We start from the raw sequence: 13,689 nt of genomic DNA on the forward strand, positions 1-13,689 counted from the left end.
CAGATGAAGCCCCAAAAGTTGATATAACCTGGTCCCCATCACACAAGGCTCTCCTAGAAGAAAGTTAAAAGGATCTTAAAAGAGACCTAGAAGAAAAATGGGAAAAGGAAATGAAAACTTTGCAAGAGGATTTGGAAAAGGCATACAACTCATTAAAAAACGTGATAAAATGGAAAAAGAAAACAACTCCCAGAAAAACAATTTGTGAAACAGAAAAAGAAAATAACTCCTTAAAAATGGAATTTGTGAAATGGGAAAAGAAAACAACTCCTTAAAAAACAGAATTTGTGAAATGGAAAAAAAAATTCATAGAACAAAACAACTCATTTAACAATTCAACTGGACAAATACAAAAAGAAGTTTAAAAAGTAAACAAAGAAAATAATTCACTAAAATTCAAAGCTGAATAAATGGAAATGAATGACTCAATGAGACAACAAGACTCAATCAAGCAAAAACAAAAAAAAAAATGAAAAAAAATAGAAAAAATGTAAAATACCTAGTTGGGAAAACAACTGACCTGGAAAATAGATCTATGAGAGACAATCTAATGATGGAAAAAAAGAGCCTACACACTATTTTTCAGGAAATCATTAAAGAGAACTGACCTGAGGTCATAGAATCAGAAGGTAAAATGACTATTGAAAGAGTTCACCAAACACTTCCTGAAAGAGACCCTAAAATTAAAATCCCAAGGAATATCATGGCTAAATTTCAGAATTATCAGACCAAAGAAAAATATTACAAGAAGCCAGAAAGAAACAATTCAAATACCAAGGAGCCACAATAAGGATTACCCAGGACCTATCAGCTTCCATTTTAAGGTATCAAAGGGCCTGGAATCTGATATTCTGAATTGCAGAGGAACTTGGAATGCAGTCAAGAATAAATTACCCTGCTAAACTGAGCATTTTCTTTCAGGGAAAGATGGACATTTAATGAAACTGATGGATTCCATTTATTTTTGATGAAAAGACAAGAGCTAAACAAAAAAATTGACCTCCAAATATAGAACTCAAGAAAAGCATAAAAAGATAAAAGAAAACAAAAACTCTTGAAAAACTATTTCTGTAATGAGTATACATAGAGAATACATGTATAATCTGATTTTACTGGTATAATATAAAAAAGAAACTAGAGATGGAAAGGGGATTGTAACAGAAAAGAAAGGGGGAAATGAAGGTAAAATGAGGGAAATTACATCTCAGGAAGAGGCAAAGAAAACCTTTTATAATTGAGGGAAAGAAGGAAGGGTGACAAATATTGTGTGAATCTTACATCAGATTTGGCTCAAAAAATGAATATTAGAAATATTTGGTTTCACCCAGAAACCTCTCACCTTATAGAAAAGTGGGAGGGGAATGGCAAAAAGGAAAGGGGTAGGCTAAATAGAAGGGAAAACAGAAATAGTAGGGGAAAGTTATAAGAAAGGGAGAGGATCTCAAAAGAGGGAGAACTGCTTGAAGCAAATAGTACTCATAAGTAAACTATTGTGGAGGAGGGAAAGGGGAAAAAGAAAAAAATGTATAATTTGGGGTTAATAAGATGTCAAGAAATACAGAATTAGTAATTTTAACTGTAAATGTGAATGGGATGAACTCTCCCATACAACATAAGATAGCACATGGGATTAAAAGCCAGAATCCTACAACATGTTGTTTACAAGAAACACATTTAAAGCAGAGGAATACATACAGAGCAAAGGTAAAAGGCTGGAGCTGAATCTTATTAGGATGCAGGTGAAGTAAAAAAAAAAAAAAAACAGGGATAGTCATCCTGATTCAAATAAAGCAAAAGCAAAAATTGATCTAATTAAAAGAGATAAGGAAGGAAACCATATCTTGCTAAAGAGTACCATAGGTAATGAAGCAATATCAATAGTAAACATATATGCACCAAGTAGTATAGCATCTAAATTCCTAAAAGAGAAGTTAAGAGAGTTGCAAGAAGAAATAGACAGCAAAACTATAATAGTAGGAATTCTCAACCTTGATCTCTCGGAACTAGATAAATCGAATCACAAAATAAATAAGAATTTAAAGAGGTAAATAGAGTACTAGAAAAGCTGGAGATGATAGATCTTTGGAGAAAATTGAATAGAGACAGAAAGGAGTACACATTCTTCTCAACAGTTTATGGAATCTATACAAAAACTGACCATATACTAAGACATAAAGACTTCAAAATGAAATGCACATAGACAGAAATAGTAAATGCATTTTTTTTTCAGATCACAATGCAATAAAAATTACATTCAATAAAAGGCCAGGGGAAAATAAACTAAAAGTAATGAGAAACTAAATAATCTCATCCTAAAGAATGAATAGGTGAGACAGCAAATCATAGACACAATAATTTTATCCAAGAGAATGACAATAATGAGACAACATACCAAAATTTATGGGATGTTATATGCTATATGCAGCCAAAGTGGTAATTAGGGGAAATTTTATAACTCTAGATGCTTACTTGAATAAAATAGAAAAAGAGAAATTCAATGAATTGGGCTTGCAACTAAAAAGGCTAGGGAAAAAAAAAACAAATTAAAACCCCCCCAATCAAATACCAAACTTGAAATTCTAAAAATAAAAGGAGAGATCAATAAAATTGAAACTAAAAAACTATTGAATTAATAATAAAAAAAAAAAACCTTAAGAGTTGGTTTTAAGAAAACACAAAGAAAATAAACTTTTAGTTAATTTGATTGGAAAAAAGGAAAATCAAATTGTTAGTCTAAAACATGAAAAGGGAGAACTTTGGAATAATGAAGAGGAAATTAGAGCAATTATTAGGAGTTAATTTGCTCAATTTTATGTCAATAAATTTGACAACCTAAGTGAAATGGAGGAATACTTACAAAAATATAGATTTCCCAGATTAACAGAGGAGGAAATAAATTACTGAAATAGTCCTATTTTAGAAAAAGAAATAGAACAAGCTATTAATCAACTCCCTTAAAAAAAATCCCCAGGATCAGATAGATTTACATGTCAATTCTACCACACATTTAAAGAACAATTAAGTTCAATACTATATAAACTATTTGGAAAAATAGGGAATGAAGGACTCCTATCCAATTCCTTTTATGATACAGACATGGTACTGATACCTACATCAGATAGAACAAAAACAGAAAAGGAAAATTATAGGCCAACCTCCCTAATGAATATTGATGCAAAAATCTTAAATGAAATATTAGTAAAGAGATTACAGAAAATCTTCCCTAGGATAATACAACACAACCAAGTAGGATTTATACCAGGAATACAGGGCTGGTTCAGTATTAGAAAAACTATTAGCATAATTGACTATACCAATAATCAAATTGACAAAAACCATATGATTATGTCAATAGATGCAGAAAAAGCATTTGATAAAATCCAACATTACTAATGAAAACACTAGAAAGTATAGGAATAAATGGACTTATCCTTAAACAGTCAGTAGCATCTATTTAAAACCATCAGCAAGCACCATATGTAATGGGGATAAACTGGAACCATTCCCAATAAGATCAGGAGTGAAACAAGGTTGCTCACCATCACTATTATTATTTAATATTGTGTTAGAAATGCTAGCTTTGGCAATAAGAGGAGAAAATGAGATTAAAGGAATTAGAGTAGGTAATGAGGAAACCAAATTATCACTCTTTGCAGATGATGTGATGGTATACTTAGAGAACTCTAGAAAATCAACGAAAATTATTAGAAATAATCCATAACTTTAGCAAAGTTGCAGGAAACAAAATAAATCCACATAAATATCAGCATTTTTATATATCACTAACAAAATCTGCAGCAAGAAATACAAAGAGAAATTCCATTTAAAATTACTGTCAATAGTATAAAATATTTGGGAATTTATCTGCCAACGGAAAGTCATGAACTATATGAGCAAAACTATAAAACACTTTCCACACAAAGTCAGATCTAAACAATTGGAGAAATATTAAGTGCTCTTGGGTAGGTCCAGCGAATATAATAAAGATGACAATACTCCCTAAAATAATTTATTTATATCTTGTTATACCAATCAAACTCCCAAGAAACTATTTTATTGACCTAGAAAAACAACAAAATTCATCTGGAAGAACAAAAGTTCAAGAATTTCAAAGGAATTAATGAAAAGCAAAGCAAATGAAAGTAGCCTATCTGTACCAGAGCTAAAACTATATTATAAAGCAGCTGTCATGAAAATGATTTGGTACTGGCTAAGAAATAGAGAAGTTGATCAGTGGAATAGGTTAGGTTCACAGAACAAAATAGTCAATGACTATAGCAATCTAGTATTTGACAAACTTAAAGGCCCCAGATTTTGGGATAAAAATTCACTATTTGACAAAAACTGCTGGGAAAATTGGAAACTAGTATGGCAGAAAGTAGACATAGACCCACACCTAATACCATATATCAAGATAAAGTTGAAATGCATTCATGATCTAGACATAAAGAATGTTATTATAAACAAATTAGAAGAATATGGGATAGTTTACCTCTCAGATTTGTGGAAGAGGAAGGAATTTATGACAAAAGAACTAGAAATCATTATTGATCACAAAATAGGTAATTTTAGTTATTTTGTTTAAAAGTTTTTGTACAAATGAAACTAATGCAGACAAGAATAGAAGAGAAACAATAAACTGGGAAAATATTTTTACATCCAAAGGAATTGATAAAGGCCTCATTTCTAAAATATATAGAAAATTGACTCAAATTTATAATAGTTGAAGCCATTCTCCAATTGATAAATGGTCAAAGGATATGAACACACAATTTTCAGTTGAAAAAAATTGAAACTATTTCTAGTCATGTAAAAAAATGCTCCAAATCATTATTGATCAGAAAAATGCGAATTAAGACAACTCTGAGATACCATTACATATCTGTCAGATTGGCTAAGATGATAGGAAGATAATGACTAATGTTGGAGGGGATGTGGGAAAACTGGGACACTGATACATTGTTGGTGGAACTGTGAACAGATCCAACCATTCTGGAAAGTAGTTTGGAAATATGCTCAAAAAGTTATCAAAATGTGCATATGCTTTGACCCAGCAGTGTTACTACTGGGATTATATCCCAAAGAGCTCTTAAAGGAAGGAAAGGGGCTCACATATGCAAATATGTTTGTAGCAGCCCTTTTCATAGTGACAAGAAACTGGAAATTGAGTGGATACCCATCAACTGGAGAATGGCTCAATAAATTATGGTATATGAATGCTATCAAATACTATTTTTTTGTAAGTAACGACCAGCAGGATGATTTTAGAGAGGCTTGGAGAGGCCTATGTGAACTGATGCTAAGTGAAATGTACAGAACCAAGAGATCATTATACATGGCAACAACAATACTATAGAAAGATCATTTCTGATGGATGTGGCTCTCTTCAACAATGAGAATTCAAACCAGTTCCACTTATTCAGTGATGAAGAGAGACATCTACACCCAGAAAGAAGATTGTGGGAACTAAGTGTGGAACACAACACAGCATTCTCACTCTCTGTATTGTTATTTGCCTACATTTTTTTTTCTTTCTTAGTTTTTCTTTTCCTTCCTTCTTGATCTGACTTTTCCTGTGCAGCAAGATAACTGTATAAATATGTATACATGTATTGGATTTAACATGTCTTTCAATATATTTAACATGTATTAGACTACCTGCTAGCTAGGGCAGGGGGTGGGGGGAAGGAGGGGAAAATTTGGAACAAAAGGTTTTGCAAGGGTCAGTGGTGGAAAAATTACCCATGCATATGCTTTGTAAACAAAAAATAAATAAACAAAAAGAAAAATTATGTCTAGGCTTTTTTTTTAAAAATAGATTATGACTTTCAAGTAGTCCAACAATTTTTAAATTATCTCTCCTGAACCTATTTTCCAGGTCAATTGTTTTTTCAATGAGATATTTCACAATCTTCTATTTTTTCATTGTTTTGTTTTTGTTTTTATTGTTTCTTGATTTTGTAATGTCAGTAGCTTCCATTGTTCCGTTCTAATTTTTATTTTTATTTATTTATTTTTATTAAAGTCTTTATTTACAAAACATGGGTAATTTTTCAATATTGATCCTTATAAAACTTTCTGTTCCAAATTTTCCCCTCCTTCCCCCCAACCCCTCCCCTAGATGGCAAGTAGTCCAATACATGTTAAATATGCTAAAATTTATATTAAATCCATCACTGAACAGTTGGAACTTGTTTGAATCATCTCATTGTTGAAGAGAACCATGTCCATCAGAATTGATCATTTTATAGTCTTGTTGCTGTGTATGATTATCTCCTGGTTCTGCTCATTTCACTTAGCCTCAGTTCATGTAAGTCTCTCCAAGCCGCTCTGAAATTATCCTATTGGTAATTTCTTACAGAACAATAATATTTCATAACATTCATATACCATAATTTATTCAGCCATTCTCCAATTGATGGGTATCCATTCATTTTCCAGTTTCTAGCCACTATAAATAGGGCTGCCACAATCATTGTTGCACTTGTTCAGTTCTACTTTTTAAAAAATTATTTTTTTCAGTGAGTTTTTTGTACCATTTTGGACCTTTTTGTTTTTCTATTCATTGACTTTTTGTACTTCCTTTTATATCACTTTCATTTCTCTTTCCATTTTTCCTCTACTTTTCTTGATTTTCAAAATCCTTTTTGAGTTCTTCCCATGATCTGTGACCAATTCATATTTTTCTAGGATACTTTAGATATAAGAGCTTTGACTTTATTTTCTTCTGAGTTTGTGTTTTAATCTTCTTTGTCACCACAATGCTCCTTTGATCTTTTGGTCATAATTTTTTTCTATTGTTTGCTCATTTTCCCAGCCCATTACTTGTCTTTTAACTCTTTGTTAGAGTAAGGCTCTGCTTGGATTCAAGTTTTTACACTACAGAAAATAGAAAGTTTAAATTTCTTTTTTTCTAGAGGATCTAAAGTTTAAGTATCTAGAGAATCTAGAGGTTCTAGAGGTTTAAGAGTGGACAGGGTTCTGTGTTAGGTGAAGGAGTAATGGGATACATCTAAACTGGAATTAATCCCCATCATGGGTCCCTTTTGAGATAGTTTTGTGTGTTGCTCAGGGATGGGAGTAGGTTGGATTCAAGATTGCTTCCTGGTTTGTTGCATGGGGTGTATCCAATGAGGATCATTGATGTTTGAGGGTGGAGATCTATAGCATCACAAACTGCTGTTCTGAATTCAATGTCATCTGGATAACAGGTTAATAATACTTGCTTAAAACAAACAAACAAAAAAGCTCTCTTTTTTTACTATTCTTTCTTCTGACTATGTATTCTGATTCTTATCAAAGATGCAAAAAACCGAATTTGTGCCTGGTGTTTGCTCTTATTTGGGCTGGTTTCTACTTAATTTTTATTAAGCTATGTGCTGGTCATGCATCTATCTGTGCTATTCTTAGATGCAATTCAATGTGCTTGTTACTTTCTTGAAAGAAAAAACACTAAGAAATGAGTAGTTTCCAAAATAAAAAAAAAAAAAAAGCTTGAATATTGATGACCAAGACTATATCTCAAAGTGGGCAAGAGGTTTTCATTTTGTGTTGAAACTCTGAGGTTGAAGTATGGGTGATATTACATCTCCACCATGACTATGGAACTATCTGTGTGTTGCACATGAATGTAGTAAGATCCTAATATATTGTCTGGAGGAGCCAGATATATATATATATATATATATAGATAGATAGATAGATAGATAGATAGATATAGATATATATATAGATATATATAGATATATATATATAGATATATATAGATATTTATAATGTATGTGTATGTATATATGTTTGTATATATATATTTATAGTGTATGCATATGTATATATGTATATATATTTATAGTGTATGTGTATATATATATATATATTTATAGTGTATGTGTATGTATATATCTATATATCTATATATGTATACCTATACCACACACACACAAACACATACACATATTCTGCCCACACAACTTTCTTATCCCTGCTGATTCTTTGATTAATTCTGCTCCTTAATTTACCTTGCTATTACTTAACCTCCCTCTATCCATGGATCCCTCCTTGTCTTCTTTCCCCACCATTTGCTTCCCCCTCTGTCCATCCCTCCCTACTTATTTCTTTAAAGATTTTGGAGAATTGTTCCGGCCCGCGGAACAGAGTGTGTAGGCCCTGAGAAGAGAGAAGAGGAAGGGCGGGACGAAAGACGTGCAGAAGGGAGACAAGACAGGCTTTCTGATCAAGTCTCATTTATTGTGGGCAAAAGTACAAGTATTTATGGTGGTTTGTAAGGGAGTGGGGGTCGTGCAAACTCAGTACAGAGGGGACCCTAGACAGAGGATTTATTTCCTGCAGAAAGAGGAGTTGATCAGGGGCCTTTGATGATGTAGGAAGCTCCAGGAAGTCTAGATGTCTGTTTGTTCAAGGTTAGAGTAGTCTTAGGAATGTGGCTTTATCACCTGTAGATTAGTGACGGCTCCCCACAGAGAATGCTATACATTTCATGGTATATATATATATTTGTTGAATATCCATTTTTCTCATTCAGTGTTAAGGATATGCTTATTTTTTGATATGATATTGTTGGCTGCAGGTCTTGTTTTTTTTTAATAATGATTTTTTTATTTTCAAAATATATGCAAAAATAGTTTTCAATATTCACCCTTGCAAAACCTTGTGTTCCAATTTTTCTCCCTTCACCCTCTTCCCATATAGCAAGTAATCCAATATATATTAAACATGTCGCTTCTTCTATACATATTTCCACAATTAACATGCTACACAAAAAAAATCAGATCAAAAAGGGAAAAATGAGAAAGAAAACAAAAAGCAAGCAAATAACACAAACAACAACACAAACAAAAACATAATTATGTTGTGATTCACATTCAGTTCTTACAATCCTCTTTCTGGAGACAGATGATTTTCTTCATCACAAGCTACAGGAACTGGTTTGAATCACCTCAATGTTTGTTTTTTTTTTTTTAAATTATAACTTTTTTTTTATTGACAGAACATATGCATGGGTAAATTTTTACAACATTATCCCTTGAACTCACTTCTGTTCTGACTTTTCCCTTCCCTCCCTCCACCCTCCCCTAGATGGCAGGCAATCTTATACATGTTAAATATGTTATAGTATATCCTAAATACAATACATGTGTGCAGAACCATACAATTCTCTTGTTTCATAAGAAGAATTGGATTCAGAAGATAAAAATTACCTGGGAAGAAAAACAAAAATGCAAACAGTTTGCACTCATTTCCCAGTGTTCTTTCTTTGGGTGTAGCTGCTTCTATCCATTATTGGTCAACTGGAACTGAATTAGATCTTCTCATTGTCGAAGATATCCATTTCCATCAGAATACATCCTCATACAGTATCAGTTGTTGAAGTATATAATGATCTCCTGGTTCTGCTCATTTCACTCAGCATCAGTTAATGTAAGTCTTTCCAAGCCTCTCTGTATTCATCTTGCTGGTCATTTCTTACAGAACAATAATATTCCATGACATTCATATACCACAATTTATCCAACCATTCTCCAATTGATGGGCATCCATTCATTTTCCAGTTTCTAGCCACTACAAAAAGGGCTGCCACAAACATTTGGCACATACAGGTCCCTTTACCTTCTTTATTATCTCTTTGGGATAGCACTGCTGGATCAAAGGGTATGCACAGTTTGATAACTTTTTGGGCATAATTCCAGATTGCTCTCCAGAATAGTTGTATCTGTTCACAACTCCACCAACAGTGCATTAGTGTCCCAGTTTTCCCACATCCCCTCCAATATTCATCATTATTTTTTTCCTGTCAACTTAGCCAATCTGACAGGTGTGTAGTGGTATCTCAGAGTTGTCTTAATTTGCATTTCTCTGATCAGTAGTGATTTGGAACACCATGTCATGTGAGTAGAAATAGTTTCAATTTCATCATCTGAAAATTGTTCATATCCTTTGACAATTTATCAATTGGAGAATGGCTTGATTTCTTATAAATTTGAGTCAATTCGCTATATATTTTGGAAATGAGTCCTTTATTAGAACCTTTAACTGTAAAAATGCTTATCAGTTGGAGAATGGCTTGAATTCTTATAAATATGAGTCCATTCTCTCTACATTTTAAAAATGAAAGAATTTAGTTCTTTTGATTGCCATTAGAATTGATTCTACAACTTGCAGTCTTTAATTGTTTATTTTTTGCAAAATTTTCTCTTTGATCTAGGGGTTTTGAAATTTGGCAATATTTCTATTTGTTTTCCACAAAGAATCTCTTTGAGGTGGTGATAGATGGATTTTTTTCTACTTCTAATTTCCCCTCCTGGTCTATCACTACAAGATAATTTTCTTGAATTATTTCTTGTTTTATTATGTCAAGGTTCTTTTTTTGGTCACATTTTTCAGGTAGTCCAATTATATTTTCTCTCCTTGATCTGTTCTCTAGATCTGTTGTTTTTCTTATAAAATGTTTCCCATTTTTTTTTATTCTTTATAATCTGATTCATTATTTCTTGGTCTCTCATACCTTTACTGGCTTGCCCTTATCCAATTCTAATTTTCAAAGAGTTATTTTCATTTTTGAAACTTTGTATCTTTTTTTCTATCTGGTTAAATTTTTTCATAATCTTTGTTTTTCTTGGATGCTTTTTATTATTATTATTTTTTTTAGTTTTTCATCAATGACTTTCATTTGGCTTTTAAATTCTTTTTTTAGTTCTTCCATAAATTCTCTCTGGGGAAGGAGTCATATAATGTTGCTCTTTGGGGTAGAAGGTTTTTTGTTTTTTGTTTTTTACATCAGTGTATTTCTCTGAAGATAAATTCCCTGTTCTTATAGTAAATTTCCATGGTTGGGTTCTTCTTTAAAAAAAAAAAATGAAGTATTAGTGTAAGCACTTCTAATTGTGAGTTGGGGAGATGGTGCCTCTAGTTTCACTTTAGCTCTCTCCTCTGACCTGCAACCCCAAACCAAGAGCTCCCCACTTCCGCAAATGCCCCCAGCCAGCAATGTGACCCTGTCCAACTGTTTCTATATTCCTAGTGTGCTGGTTCCTCCTTGCCCAGTTGTACCTGATGTTCCTAATCACGGTTTACTTAATTTTCTGGAAATCAGACCCCAATTCCACATGTATTCCAGGAGCCTGATAATGCTCTTGACAAACCCAGCAAGCCCCAGGAGTACCCACTTGGTGTTTCTGCAGAGCCTGGAGGTGTTTGCACTTTTTCTTGGGCCTGGAGTCTTTCTTTGGATTTTTTTGTTGTGCCAGGAGGACCCCTGTTCTATCCCAAGTCTTCTTGATCTTTCACCTGTCTATGTTCACCCTGAGATGAAAATCTGTTCTGTTTGTGGGGGAAATCTAGGAGCTTTAAATTTACCAACCAACACCCCTTTCCAGAATCCTGCCTGTGGGGAAAATATATAGGGGAGTCAAGGTCCTCCAACCTCTTAGTCATGAGCTTCTAGATAGCCTCAGAAAAGTGTAATTTTTCTAAGCCTCATCATCAACGGGTCTTGTATCTGTAGGTAATAAGATATGGTGACTTTTCCTGTTCTTCTTCATCCTCAGGGCCCCATTTCTGCCTTGACCCTCTTAGGGTCCTTCCTATGAAAAAGAAACAAAATGGAATTAGAGACAAGAGACAAGAACAGAAAAAAAAATCTCTAAGAGTCAACCAGAATGATGTTTTCTATGATTTAATTCAACCTAGTGGGTGCTCTCAGAAATAGTTTTTTCACCATAAACTCTTTATTTTCAGATTACATTTATACAACTTTAAATTATCATTTAATTTTGAAAGAGACTACCACTTCTTTGAAGCAAAGATTCCAATTCCAAAGAGACCAATCCAAGAAAAGCACCTGCTACAAGGACAATGAATACTAATCCACAGAAGATTTTGTAGGTAGACACTTGTATTTTATTCACCTAGTGTCAACTCCCCAAACTCCATGGATTTTTCTTTTAACCATTTTCATAACATTTCTCTTTCTCTCTTAACAGTGAAAATTAAATGTAAAGAATTAGCTAGATAAAAGGTCATTCTTAAAATATGTGCTGAAGTAATCCTGTTCTTTCAAGATCTTTCATCTTTAGACATATTCTTATACTCACTTTGCTATTCTAAGAACTGAGGAAAGACAGGATGATCAATATGTGATTTCTCAATCTTATCAAGTCAAAATGGTGTTCTTCCTTTTTCTGCTTTCCTTATCTAATTAGAGGATGGTGCTTCTGTGGATGACAAGATGGTGCTCTTTTCTTATCCTTTCTCTCCCCTGTAAAGAGATCAGAGTGAAGAATGAAAGAGGAGTATGTCTTATATTTGCTAGGACTGAGAGACCATACTATGAAATAAGAACAATGCCTTGTACTGCTGTGACTGAGTTCCTCTGAGCTAATTTCCACTTGATTTGTACACAAATGCAATAGATGCAGACATTATGAATCTAGTTGTTCTCTTAAATTATAATTCAACATGTATCTAAATAAGCATCTCTTTATATAGTATCTCTTTATATAGTACATGTGATTTAGGAGAATAATTCCAGAACTTTGATACACATGTACTATATACTAAAGTTCTAGAATTATTCTCCCAAATCACATGTTCACTAGCAGAGTTTTCAGACTAAAGCCAGCTACATATTCCCCTCAAGGTTCTAGGGCTATCCCTGAGGAATTTGGGGTATGTTTGTCTAAAGCTACTGTCTATATTCCCCATTCTTATGTACTACTTACTCCTTCAATATTAATCATTTTATATGGGCCCAGGTAGGGAAGTGAGCTGGCTAGTAGTAGAAAGCTGCTACCACATATGCTACTATCCTTTTAAAAATATTTATTTAGTAATTTATTTTCTCCCAATTATGTGTATAACAAAATTTTCACATTTGTTTTAAACATGGAATACATTATGGAATGAAGAATAAATAATTTTGATTATATTAAGTTAAAATTTTTTTGTACAAACAAAACCAATGCAGACAAGATTTGAAGGGAAGCAATAAACTGGGAAAAAATTTTTTACATTCACGGATTATGATAAAGCCCTTATTTCTAAAGTATAGAGAGAATTGACTCAAATTTATAAGAATTCAAGCCATTCTCCCCTTGGTAAATGGTCAAAGGATATAAACAGGCAATTTTCAGATGAAGAAATTAAAACCATTTCTAGTCATATGAAAATTTAAACCACTAATTGATCAGAGAAATGCAAATTAAGGTAATTCTGAGGTACCACTATACACCTCTTAGATTGGCTAAGATACAGGAAAAGATAATGATGAATGTTGGAGGGGCTATCCATGAGTTGGAGAATGGCTGAATAACTTTTGAATATTATAGAATATTATTGTTCTAAAAGAAATGATCAGCAGGATGATTTCAAAGAGGCCTGGAGAAATTTACATGAACTGATGCTAAGTGAAGTGAGTAGAACCAGGTGATTACTATACATGGCAACAATAAGATCACAAGCTAATCAATTCTGATGGATGTGCTTTTTACAACAATGAGATGATTCAGGCCAGTTCCAAAGGTGTTGTGATGAAGAGAGCTATCCACATCCAGAGAAAGGACTGTGGGAACTGAGTGTGGATCACAATGTAGTATTGTCACTCTTTTTGTTGTTGTTTGCTTGTATTTTGTTTTCTTTTTCCTTTTTTCCATTTTTGATCTGATTTTTCTTGTG

The sequence above is a fragment of the Antechinus flavipes genome, chromosome 4 (assembly GCF_016432865.1).
Source record: "Antechinus flavipes isolate AdamAnt ecotype Samford, QLD, Australia chromosome 4, AdamAnt_v2, whole genome shotgun sequence".
NCBI lineage: Eukaryota > Metazoa > Chordata > Mammalia > Dasyuromorphia > Dasyuridae > Antechinus > Antechinus flavipes.